Consider the following 13,697-nt stretch of genomic DNA (forward strand, 5'->3'; position numbering starts at 1 on the left):
TTGTAGTCCAGAGCAGCAGAGTGCATCCTCCATTAGTTGGAATGAGTGGTTAAAGCTCCTGGCTTATTTTTTTTTCTTCCAATGTGAAGGAAAAGAAGTTTCTCTGTGGAGAAGAGAATTGAGTGGAACACTCACTTTGAGTCCTTTTTCCCCCATCAGGGTTTGTAGGTTGTGATTGATGAAGTCAGTTTTCAATAAAGCCCCTAACTGAACAGACAAATATCTAGAAATAAGTTCAAAGAAGAATGGAGGGAAGAAAGGCTCGCACCATAAATCATTCATGGGATTCCCTGCCTGAGCAGAACAGAACCACATGGCTGCTTCCTCAAAATTACCAGCTGCAGAGACCATGGGCATGAGCTCCATGGGCTAGTGTTACAGGTGAATAGACTGAGGCATGTGGAAGGAAAGCAAGGGATATGTGAGTCTCCAGCCTGCAGGCTGGAGTCTTGATGTATCATCCACTGTGTCAGCTCCAGTGCTCTGGAGACTGCCTACCTCACATACTGCTGTTACCTGAAGCTATGTCCCCTCTCAAAAGGACAACATTCCTTTCCCCAGGCTATTAAGAAGCTGGCTGAAAATATGAATAGTAATGTGCCTTGAAGAACCTAGTATTGAACTTCATAGATTGACATCAGATATACTTATTGACTGAACTTGTCATTTTTGATGATGGATGGAGTTTTATTTGATAATTTGGGCTATTTTTGGTGCCTCTTCTTGAAATTGTCATGGTTAGTTTTAAATGTTGGCTTACAACGTAGAATCATTTGGGGGGGGGGGATAGTCATAATGAGGAATTATCCATAAGATAAGGTTGGCCAGTAGGTATATCTTTGGGGCGACTGTTTTGTGTGTTAACTGAAGTGGAAAGATCCACTCTGAATATAGGAGGCACCGTTTCATGGGCTGTACCCTGAGCTGTGTGAGAGTGAAGGAAGCTAGCTGAGGGAGTGAGCAGGTTGCCCAGGTGTGTTTGTGTCTCTTTACTCTTGAGTGAATGTGTTTGTCAGCCGTCTCCAGCTCCAGCATCTCTGACTTTTCTGCTATGATGCCCTGTAACCTGAAATTGTAAGCCAAATAATCATTCCCCGCCTCCAAGCTGGGTTTGGTCAAGGTATTTCATCACAGCAACAGAAATGAAACTAGCACATAAATGCACCTTCATTTTCCTCTTTGGACCTCAGGCACACACAGCTGCTCAGAATATGTGTTGCTTGTTAGGACCTGCTGGACCATTGTTTCTGCTTCATGCAGGTCTCACGGTGGACCTGTGTGCTACAGCTTGCGCATCCTGAGTGGCACTGTACAGGCGAGCTGGCTGATGAGAGGAACTGGAAGACACCCATGGCATCTGGCTCTTCCTCAGTCCCAGTTCCCTTCACAATCCTGCAAAAGGTGGACATGGCTGATACCAACGTGGTGACTTGTTTGCTTTAGGAAGGAGACTTGGAGCCTAGAAATTCTATGCACTCACTGATGTTCATGCAGCCATCGAATAGCAAAGTCTTCTGCTAACCCTTGAGTTCCAGGGTGAGTCTATTCCAAATGGATCATAAGAGAGTGTGTGTGGAGCCAGGCTTTTCTATGATTTCTAACTCCTTTCTGGATGTAATTTCCAGCCAACAGATCAAGTAAAATATTCACTACCAAAAGGTAATGCATTTGTAAACAAGAAGCTAATTAACCTATCAAACCCAGCACAGAGATGGCTGTTTTGGAGTTCCTGAAACAGTTTCCTTTTATCTCACTTGTTCTTAGAAATGGGCCTGTGAGTGATTTGGGGCTGAAATGTCCCCCACAGGCCATGTGTTTGAGCACTTGGTCCCCAGCTGGTGGCACAGCTCTTGGAAGGTTGTGGAGCCTTTATGGGGGGAGCATTGCTGGAGGAAGTGGGCATTATAGCCTACCTACCTCCTGCCTGCTCTCTGCTTCCTGGTTGCACATGTGCAGCTTACTCATGCCATTGCCGCCAGCCATGCCCTCCCTGCCAAAGTCAGCGCCTCCTCTCTTAAGTGGCCTGTGTCAGACATTTTGTCATAGCAATGAGAAAAGGAACTAACACAGCCTGAGAAGGGGGAAGGGAGGAGAGAGAGGGGGAGGAGGAGGGGGAAGGGGAGGAGGAGGAGAAGTTGTTACTGTTATATTGTTTAATTATTTTAAAAAATGGAGAAGATTCCAAGTGGGAAAATGTCTTGTTTAGGTGCACATAGGTGTAGCTAGAGTATTCCTGGTCCTGCCTGGCCCACAGTCAGGATAAATCTCTCTCATCCACCAGTCCCACAGCTGCTCACACCCAACCAAGTAAACACACAGAGACTTATATTACTTAAACTGTTTGGCTTAATGGCTCAGGCTTCTTGCTAGCTGTTCTTATATCTTAAATTAACTCATTTCTATTAATCTATAAGTTGCCATGTGGCTCGTGGCTTACCGGTATCTTAACATCTTTTCATGGCAGTGGCTGACAGTGTCTCTGTGAATCAGCCTTCCACTTCCCAGAATTCTCCTCTCTCCTTGTCCCGCCTATACTTCCTGCCTGGCTACTGGCCAATCAGTGTTTTATTTATTAACCAATCAGAGCAACACATTTAACATACAGAACATCCACAGCACATAGGCTGTAAAGTTGTAAGCTATGTTCAAATCTGCCCTACAAAGCTTCTTGTTTTCTATTACACCTGATTGTATCCAGTGGTGCATATACTTTAGTAGCAATTGTCTATGACATTATTTAATGTTATTCAGTTCCTGCATTGTGCCAGATTCTGACAGGTGAATGTGATTAAATAATTTATTAAATATTCCAATATACTAAATATGCAGATTGTTTTAATCAACTAAAAAGACACGAGATTCTATTAGTGAAAATAATATGAGATAAATAATAACAAATTCTCTGCTTCTGTTTTATATGAGTCACTAGTTGACTCTGCAGCCAATTTATCCCATTACTCTAAGCCTCAGTTTTTCATATTTCTGTACCAAAAGTAGTAGCAGAACCTAGTTCATGAGGTTCTAAGGAATACAAAGTAGGTTAAAATGTACGTAATGCTTACAGTAATTATTCAATGAATGCTAGCTATTCATACTCTATACTAACCTTCACATAAGGAGTAACTCTCTTTAATTCGTTCCTGAGCTCACACACTCAGGCTGGGTTGTTATGTGCCTTTTCCTGGGGAGGCATGAACATTCTTCTTCACTTAAGGTAGGGTACCAATTATATGCAAAATGCCTATTCCAGGTTTCTGAGTCTTAGAAGTTTCCATTCTCCCGCTAGAAGAAAATGGCTATACACAACAGGCACACTGCCTCCTTCTACTTGTTTGGGAAGCTATCAGTCTCCATCTGTAGCTACGCTTCCTGGAATGGGCCTCACATATTTTGAAATTGCTTACATACTGATTATGTCCCATCTTCTTGATCTCTTATATTTGAAGGTCCTCCCACCCCCAAATAGTCCTTAATTACTCCTAAGCCATATTTCATCTTCCCCTTCCATGTCGGAGATGTAATCTAGGACTTTTATATGAGGGCTATGGGTAGTGAATCTTTGAGTACAGCTAGCCCCCTTATACATTCATAGGCCCATGTTTATAAGGATATGGAAAAGGGCCAGGATGGTTGGGGAGGGAAAAGTTTTGCTTTCTTATATTGATTGCTTTTGGTTACACACTGGGGTATATAAGGATATGCAATTGAAGCTGCCATTATATTAAAAAAATCAAGACACTCAGTTATGAAACATAGAACATATAATTAACTTTATTGAGCAGAACAAAGCGTTTTATAAAAACTCACTTAGACTGAATTAATATAAGGATGTTTAGCATAATGTGTATAGTTCAAATTACCGCCTACTAATCATTAAGCAGTTGAGTGGGAAAGTTGTTAGACTTTCAATCTGCAAGCAGAGGAAGCAAAGGCCTGTTTTCACCATCTAATGATCAGATAGAACACACACTTGTCTGACCAAGGGGTGTGAGCTGCATATCAGCTTCTGCTCTGAGACTTGGCATCTTAGGTTGGTGGCATTGTTCTGCATACCACATTTCATGTCTGACTTCCGGCCCCATACAGTCACTGTCTTTCCATACTGAAGCTTTCCCACACCCTGCTGGAAACAAGGGTCCCCTTCCCACCCAAATCCCTGTGCTAATCCTGATCCCCAATGCTGTTTTAAAGGCTGTGATTGGATGACTCTGCCTCGCTGGGTGGACTCCATGGCTTCCACTATTGCTTCTGCTTGCAATATGCTTTTTATTATTATTATTTTTTTTTATTCTGACATCCCATGGTCCGTAGTATTTGGAATGTCTAGGATAGCTGGGATGACTGATCCTTCCTCTACACATCCTCTTAACCTCTCCTGTAGCAAGTTAGTCTGAGCTTGTTCCCTTGATGACTTAAGAGTTCCAAAGAACAGAAAAAGATGGTAAATTGCAATGATCAAATACTTTCCAAACATTTGTTTATTTCATATTGGTTAATATTCTATGACCCAAACAAGCAACAGGGCCAAACTAAGTTTCAAGGAGTGGAGGCACAGACTGTTTCTTAGAAAGAAAAGCACAAAAACAAAAAGCACAAAGTAAGGATTAGTAGGATTTGAAAAATCAGAAAACAGAAAAACCAAACCAAACCAAGCCAACCTGTTTTGCAATCTACCAAGGTAAACATGAATGGCCATAGAAGAATTTTTTTTTTTTAATGTTTGGGAACTCTTACCATAGCATCTCTAAGAACCTTCCTTAATTGACTTTTATTTAATTGGACTATTCTATAATTACATTCTGAAACTTACCACAGTGGTCTTCAACCACAACCCCACCTTTCCTGAAATCTCTATCACAGCTTGGGTACCCAAAGTGTGAAGGCCAATTAGTCTGGTCCAGGTCACTGACCTAATTCAGTGTGAGTCTCCAATTCATGCATACAGTAGGAGACTTGTTAATTTATAACGTGCTCCACTTTAAAAGTTCCCATCCTAACTTGAACCAGATTTTATGTTCTTTTTAAACTGAAGTCTTTGATGTATAGGCAAGAGCTTCGCATCTTAAATAAATAACAGGTCAAATTCATATTTAGAGACATGAACCCAGAGCTGCACAGTTTCATCACTAAGACCTACTTTATGCTGGTTTCTAAATTGGAACACCTCCCAAGGAGCCTGCAGGTTCCTCCTTTTTATGACTCTAAGTGGCTCTGCATGGGTCTTCAGCGTGGCCATTCACCTCTTAGCCTGGACTCATGACTTAGCTGTGTGAATGGTTAGGACTGTTCTAAGTGCCCAAGATCCTCCATGTCCTTGAACCTTTGCTCAATTAGTCAAAACCAGACTAATTGGCTTTCACACTTAGGGTACCCAAGCTGTGATAGAACCTTTCTGGCTGGGACTCTTCCCAAGGGCTCTACAGGGTTCCCTTCATCTGGACATTTCATTGTGTTCTTAAGACACAGGTTTCTATGTGACTTTCTTCAGTAATCCTTACTGTTTTAACATTGAACACAGAGAAAGTGTCTCTGTGAGCTTGTTATTCTAAACTTAGCCAACTAATAAACTATAGATATCAAAGGAACGTACTCTATGTGTCTCTTGTCTGGACTTCTTTCTCATCTAGGCTATGAGCTTTAAGAGACAGAAGTCACTTACAGCTATTGTGATAAGGTTTGACATACATCAAGAGTCTCCAGATATTTGTTGATTGCATTAAATCTCTTTCAGAAATCAGATTCTTTTATTTTTAGGGAAGAGAACCAATATGCTATTTAATAATAATATGGTATCTGTTATGAGATATTTGATTACACTGTATAAATATATGTCATTGTGATTGGTTTAATAAAAAGCTAAATGGCCAATAGTTAGGCAGGAGGTATAGGTGGGACTTCTAGGGACAGAGAGAATTCTGGGAAAAAGAAAGGAAGATTCACCAACCAGACACAGGAAATAAGGTATGCACAAGAAGAGGTATAAGCCACAAGCCATGCAACAGCATGTAGATGAATAGAAATGCATTAATTTAGATTAGAAGAGCTAGTTAGAAACAAGCCTAAGCTAAAGCCAAGCTTTCATAATTAATAAGAAGTCTCCATGTCATTCTTTGGGAGCTGGCTGGTGGGACAGAGAAAGACTCATTACAGTTATCCATGATTCACATGTATCAGACACTTACTGGCTGTCTTATAGCTCATTTAATCTACCTAAAATTTTTATGAGGTGAGACTTAATATTAACATTTAAATATTAAGTTTAAGAAATTATAGAAGTATTACTTCTGTAGGTAAATTTCTTGATTTTCAAGTACTATTATTAATACTTGTATATTATTAACTCTCATTTACAAACTAAAACCCAGAACAACTAACTTTGCTAAAGATGAATATTCTTATCAGTTAGCTTGTTACTAGCTGCAAAAATCAGAAGCCCCAAAAGTAAGATGATTTAAAAATATAGATTTTTTTTTTACTTGTAACAATCCCCCAAATTGACACCTCTACAAAACTAGTTAACTCAATGGGCTAACAATTTTTCTAGAGCCTCAGCTTTTCTACCTTTTTGTTCTAGTTTCCCGTCTGTCATACCCATCTTCAGACTAACTCATCTAATAGGAATTGAAGTTCCTAGTCCAAGTTCACCCAGAACTGCCTCAGCAGAGAAGAAAAGAGGGGTGTCCTTTTCCTTCAATCAACAGGGGAAACTTTTCCAGTAGCCACATTGTGGATTTCCATTCTGAACTCATTGGCTGTACTGGACTAAATGCTCTTCTTTAAGTCAATTAATGAGGAGATAAACGAGTTTACATCTCAAGAGCTGCCTGGGGAGTAGGGACAGAGTCACCAAAGAGAATAGGTTTGGAAAAAAAAATCATTGGATTCCAGTTGAAGGCAGGGGCTTAGGAGAGGATGGAGTTTTAGGTAAGAATTTTCCATTTGCTGAAGTTTTCAAACCAATATTTGAAAATCAAGAAGTATAACTACCTAAGTAGCATTTCTACAACTTTAAAGATTTAATGTATTCAGTTCTTGAATGTGTGAGGCTTTTGATTAGGTTATCATTGAATCTACAGATCAATTTGGGGTAAATTGATGTTCTAACAATATTTATTGGAACATTTTTCCTGTTTTTTTAGGAATTTAACTTCTTTCAGTGATGTTTTGTGAATTTCTGTATAAATTCTGTATGTGCTTTTGTGAAATATAGTTTTAAATTGTGCTTCTTGATGCCATTATACATAGCACTATTGGTTTCTTTAGTGGTCATTTCAATTAATTGTTGCCAAATACAGAAATGTCATTGATTTTTTTATTTGAGTTTGATTTTATTAAAGTAACTTATCAAATCACTTTTGAAAGTGCCTTGGAATTTCAATATAACCATGCCACCTAAGAATAAAGATAGTTTTACTGTGTCCTTTTTTATCTACATGATATTTTGTAGATTTATGTGGGGTTTTTTGTATTTTTTAAGATTTATTTATTTTGTGTGTATAAATGTTCTACTTACATGTATGTATGTGCACCACATGCATGCCTGGGTGTTTGCAGAGGTCAGAAGAAGGCATCCGATCCCCTGGAACTGGAGTTATGGATAGTTGTGAACCACCATGGGGGCACTAGAAATTGAACCTGAATCCTTTGGAAGAGCAGCAAGTGCTCTTTGCCTCTGAGCTATCTCTTCAAACTTGATGTAACCTAGACTCATTTGGGAAGAGAGTTTTAATGAAGAATTATTTAAATCAGGCTGGCCTATGGGCTTATCTGTGAGGGTTGTCTTGGTTGTTAATTAAAGTGGTAAGACCCATCCTGAATATGGGTGGTACTATTTAATGAGCTGAGCCCTGAACTGTATATGAATGAAGAAAGATACTTAAGAGCACCAGCAAGTAGGCATCATGGGTGTGTTCATTTCTTTAGCCTCTTAACTGTGAGTGTGAGATGACCAGCTTCTCCAGTTCCTGCCTCAACTTCCTTACAACAATGGACTACAATCTGAAATTGTGAGCTAAAATAAATTCTTTCCTTCTAAGTTGCCTTTTGCCATCAATAGACAGGAAAATAAGAAAACAATCTACATGAGAATATTTTATTTTCTATTTTTGTGACTAATGTTTCCAATATAGTGTTGAATAGAAGTCATGAAAGCTGGTATTTTATCTTAGGAAGCAACTAGGTTTTAACCATTAAATACGCCAGTAATGGTACATCTTATGAAGATATATTTTTTCAATGTGAGGACATTTCTATTCTAATATCTTTACCTGTTTAAATCATAACTAAACATGGGATTTTTGTCTAATAGTTTTAGTGTCTACTGAGATGATCTTATGATTTTTCTTTTGGGGTCTGCTGACACAGTAAATTAGACAGGTCATTTTTGGAGTGCTCTTTTGGTCTTGTATCTCTGAAATAAACTCTACTTAATAGTAGCCTAGCATTCCCTGTATGGGATTCAATTTGCTGGAGCTTTGTTGGGAATTTTGACTTATTCATGAAGCCTATTTCTCTCCAGCTTTCTTCTCTTACATTTCTGTTGGTTTGGTCTTGGAGTAATGTTGGCCTCAAAATGAGCTGAGAAATGGTCTTTCTTCCACAATCTGAAAGAGTTGGCGTGTGATTGATACAATTTTGTAATTTGTTCCTTGGACTTTAGTAGAACTTGATATAGAAGCTCTCTGAGCTTAGAAGGGTTGTTGTGTGAAGGTGTTAACTCCACATGTAATTATTTAATGACGGTAGGACTATTTATGTTATCCACTTCTTTTTGCTAATTTAAGTTATTAAATTTATGGACATTAAGTTTTCCATAATATATGATTCCTAGGGCTGGTGGTATTTCTCAGCAATAGAAATACTCAATGAGAACTTTCTTGATTGATTTCTAACAAAAATGTTTTGATATTATGTATTTCCTTTTAAGCCAAATAATTTACAGTTTTTTTCTGCAGGAGTGAGATAATAAATATTTTAGACTTGATAAAATATACAGTACAATGCTGTCTTGCCATTGCCTCATCCTTTTCCTCCTCTTAGAACCATTTAAAAGCACAACATTTTCTTATCTCAGGTACATATATATCATAGTTTGTTGACCTTTGCTGTAACTGTTATTTTAATTACACAACATAAACTTTAATGTATTGTGTCTTATTGTTATTTAATTCAAAATATTTTTGCTCACCCTTGATACTTCCTCTTTGACCTAGATATAATTTAGGACTAGATTGCTTAATTTGCAAATTCTTGGAAAATATGAGGATATCTTCCTCATATTTGCCTATAGCTTAATTGCATTTTGTTAGTGAGCACATTTAGCATGCTTTCAAAGTCTTATAATCTTGTTAAGGAGTGTATGGTGGTCTGTCTTGTTTGTACTCATGAAAGAATATGTGTTTTGCTCTTGTTCGTGGAATGCCCTGTATATAAATGTCAGTTCATTCAGGCTGGTTGATATAATTGTTCTTATTCTCTAAATCCTTGCATATTTTTTTTCTCCTCATGGCTTCATTTATCACAACAGACATTGAAGTTCCAAATAATAATCACAGGTTTGATTTATAATTTTTTTAAAAGATTTACTTTGTGTTTTGTCTGCATGTATGTTTTGTACATCATGTGCGTACCTGGTGCCAAAGGAGGCCAGAAGAGGGAGTCAGATTCCCTAGAATTGGAATTACAGAGGGTTGTGAACTGCCCTGTGAGTGCTAGGAGCCAAATCCAGGTCCTCTGCAAGAGCTGCTGGTGCTCTTAACTGTTGAACCATTTCTCCAGCCCCTGAACTTATTGTGTATTATTTCACTTTTAGTTTTCTCCTATTTTAAGAAATAATAGGTGAATTTGAAACTTTACTGGCTTTTTAAAATGTATCAGGGCTTTTATTATTGTGTAGAATTCTTCTTTATGTAATACTGTTTGAAGTCTAATTTTTCTGATATTAGTACAGCCAATCTACTGATTGTTTTCTCAAGGAATGCTTTGCCCAGCATTTTATTTTTACTTTGTGATTCTTTATTTAACATAGACATCATAGATTTATTTCTTGATTTTTAAATCCAATATTACAGTTTCTGATTTTTAATGTTTTGTTCACTCACATTTTATAAATATCGACAGAATGGGGCTTTAGCTTATTATCTCTCCACTTTGTTCCTGTGGGGGAGGGTGGCCCTGCAAGTGTCATGACAGCAGGAAACTCATCTACGAAGAGGTGAGAATGAAAACTCGGTTCAGCCCCAACTTAGTCTGCCAGGCTGGATCAAACTTCTAGAGCAGTGGTTCTCAACATTCCTAATGCTGAGACCCTTTAATACAGTTCCTCACGTTATGGTGACCCCGCCAACCATTAAATTATTTTCATTGCTACTTCATAACTGTAATTTTGCTACTGTTATGGATTGCAATGTAAATATCTGACATGCAGGGTATCTGATATGCAACCCTATGAAAGGGTTATTCGCCCCCCAGGTAGAGAACCACTGTTCTAGAGTCTTATGCCAGGCTGTTTATTGTCAGGGTATTTAAACACAATATAATTTGAAAAAAAAAAATGTTTACTAATATAACACAATCCTGGTGCACAAGGAAGCAATAATTACATTAAAACTTAATTCAAAGTACATGTTACTTCTTCCAAGTTGTTTTCTAGAGATAGGCTCTCTGTACTAGCTTAAAGGCTTTAAAAAGGATTTGGCCTGGTCTCAGCCATACAGATAACATAGAGGTCATTTGGGCTATTAGCCACCTCTGCTGCTGGTTGTGGGAACTTAGGGGTGGGGTGGGGCTGGCTATACAGGTAATATAAGAGTCATTTAGATTATTAGCCACCTCCAGTCCTGGTTTATGGATACTTGATATGGCCTTCACCAACAGATGTCTCAGATCACCAGGCTATTAATCACCTCAGATTCCTAGCTTCTGGATGGAAGAACAAGGTTTTTTGTTTTTTTGTTGTTGTTTTGTTTTTGTTTTTTTTTTTATGTCTTTCTATTGGAAAGGCGATCCTGTGTACTTGACATTGCTGGTTTCCCTAGAGATCTGCGGGTGCAAGGACCTTTGTGCTCCCAGCAGATTCCTGATTATACAGGGTGTTACTTATCATTGTTTTAAATGTTGCCTTGTCTTTGGGGGCCATCCTTTGACTTTGTAATGTTTCCATTTATTTTCATTATTCAGTTATTGGATATACTCTCTGTGGTTGTCTCAGGTTTGATAATACACATCTTTAGAACACACAACTATCCCTAAATTTTAGAAATGTTTTGTATCTACTGAACCCTACACCATCATCCTTCCACTGTCCACTGCTGGACTCAGTGCCACTGCCCTGCACCAATTTCTACACATGCGCACATTCACAAGACATTTATAATTTCGCATTTAGATTCCCATTATTTTAGAAAAGAAGAAAAAAAAGAAATAGGAAAGAGAGAGAAATGGTGTTTTAATGCGTGTCTATATACTTGCTATTTCTTACATTGCAGAGCTCTGAATTTTCACTAGCTATCATTTTTCATCTGCCCCAAGAAAATCTTCTTGTTGAAATGCTGGCAGTAATTTTTTTTCTAGGTTTAAAGAAAAAAATGCTTTTATTTTGCTTTCACTTTTGAAGGACGGTCTTCCTGGGCTGACAGGTTTTTTTGTTGTTGCTTTTTTCTCCCTTCTCAGCATCTGAAAGATGTCTCTGGTCTGCGTACAATTGGACAAGAACTCAGTTGTCATCCCGTCTCAGCCTCTCTGTCACGTTTCCGCCTCTGTCACTGGTTTGTAGCAATTTGGTTGTGTTCTACTTTCGCTTCCTTTGTGTTGCCGCTGCTTGCATCCAAGGGAGTGGCTGCATATATAGCTGTTTTCAACCACATTTGGACATTGGATGAGATTTTATGGATTTTTATCAGACTTGGAAAGTTCAGCGACGACTTGGAACATTTCCCTTGACATCAGCCTGTATCCACACATCTGGGTGCATAGCTACATGTGTGCTCTGCCACTCAAACTCTGCTCAAAGTCATTGAAACCGTGTTGTGTTTTTTCCACTCTACCTTCTTTTGCCAGTGATACCTTTTGTGATGAAAAATATCAAAATCTACCCCAGTCACGTTCAAGTATACAATCCATTATTAACTAGAGTTGTCATGGCATACAGTGGCGCTGTGGAATTTCTTCTTCCAGAATAACTGAAAAGTTTCCTGTGATCAGCATTTCTCCCAAAGCCCTCAATGTCTCTTCACTTGGACAGCCACTCTTTTACGGTCCACGCAAATGTAAGATCAGTGGTACTTACCTTTCTGTATCTGGCTTGTTTCCCATCATAAAATGTTCCTCAAAGACCTCCATGTTGTAAATGATTCCATTGTGTTCTAGAAGGGTATTAGAAGGGTATTTTGCAGCAGAGCGGGGGGGGGGGGGGGGGGGGGGGGGGGGGGGGGGGGGACGACGACACACGACTCTTCTCCTTTTCAAAGCCTGAATGGTATCACATTATGTATGTCTGCTACATTATTTGTGCCCATGAATCCACTGCTGGACACCAATGTGGAGTCTGTGTGGCAGTGTGGTGTGAGGAAGGCTGCATCGTGTATGTGCATTTGCTTGTCACGTGCAGAAGCCTCTTCAACAAATGACTTTTCATACCCTTTACATCGAAGCCTGGTAAGTGAGACTGTTGAATCATGACAGTTCTATTTTTAATATTTTGAGAAATGTCCGTCCTGTTGACTATGCTAATTTGCATTCCTAACCAGCGTATCAGGGCTTCCTTCCTCTGTACCCACATCAACACTTGTTATCTTTTGTTTTTGTGTAACAACCATCCTAGCAGTATGTCTGGTGTCACCTGTGGATGCAAATTTCCATTTTCTGATGATTAGTACCATCTTTTTTATTTACCAGTCAGCCGTATGTTATCTCTTGAGAAACATTCATTCAAGACCTTCTCCCTGTTTTGAGTTGAGCCACACCTTATAAAAAGACTGGTTTTGCTGCTCATGTGCAGTAGATGCTGACCTCTTCTCAGATGTGTGACTTGTGTGGATGGACCGTTTCTTCACCATGGTATTTCCTTTATTGCGGAGAAGTCTTGCAGCAATGACACTACCTGCTTCCTTTGGAACACTTTTAGAGCATAATAAAAGAAAAAAAAAAAACTTTGCCTAGATCAATCTCATCTGAGTTTATCTCCAGCAGTCTTACATATTTAAGTCTTATTTTTTAAGTTTTTTTTTAATCCGTGTGGAGCTTTGTATATGGATGACATTGGGTCTGTTTTCGTTCTTTTGCACTAACATGTCTAGGTTCTCCAGTACCATTTACAAGAGAAATGGTCCTTCTCCTTCTTGTCATCTTTGTTGAAAATCAATTGATCATAAATGTGTGGAGTTTATTTCTGAGCGCTCAATTCTGTTCCACTGGTCTATATGGCTGTTTGTGGGGTTTTCTTGTTTGTTTTTTATTTTATTTTTTTTAAAATCCCAGTACCATGGTCTTTTAATACTATAGTTCTGTGCTTGGTTGTGAAACAGAGAGCATGCTTTCTGTGTTCTTTTGCTCAAGATTTCTTTGGGGTCTTTTGCAGTGTTTTACAAACATAAGGACTGGTTTTCCAATTTCTATTAAAAATCCATTGCAATTTTGGTAAGAATTTCTGTGGCTCTGTAGAGGACTTTTGTAGCATGAACATTTAAAAACAGTATTTC

This window comes from Peromyscus leucopus, chromosome 1, assembly GCF_004664715.2.
Source record: "Peromyscus leucopus breed LL Stock chromosome 1, UCI_PerLeu_2.1, whole genome shotgun sequence".
Taxonomy (NCBI): Eukaryota; Metazoa; Chordata; class Mammalia; order Rodentia; family Cricetidae; genus Peromyscus; species Peromyscus leucopus.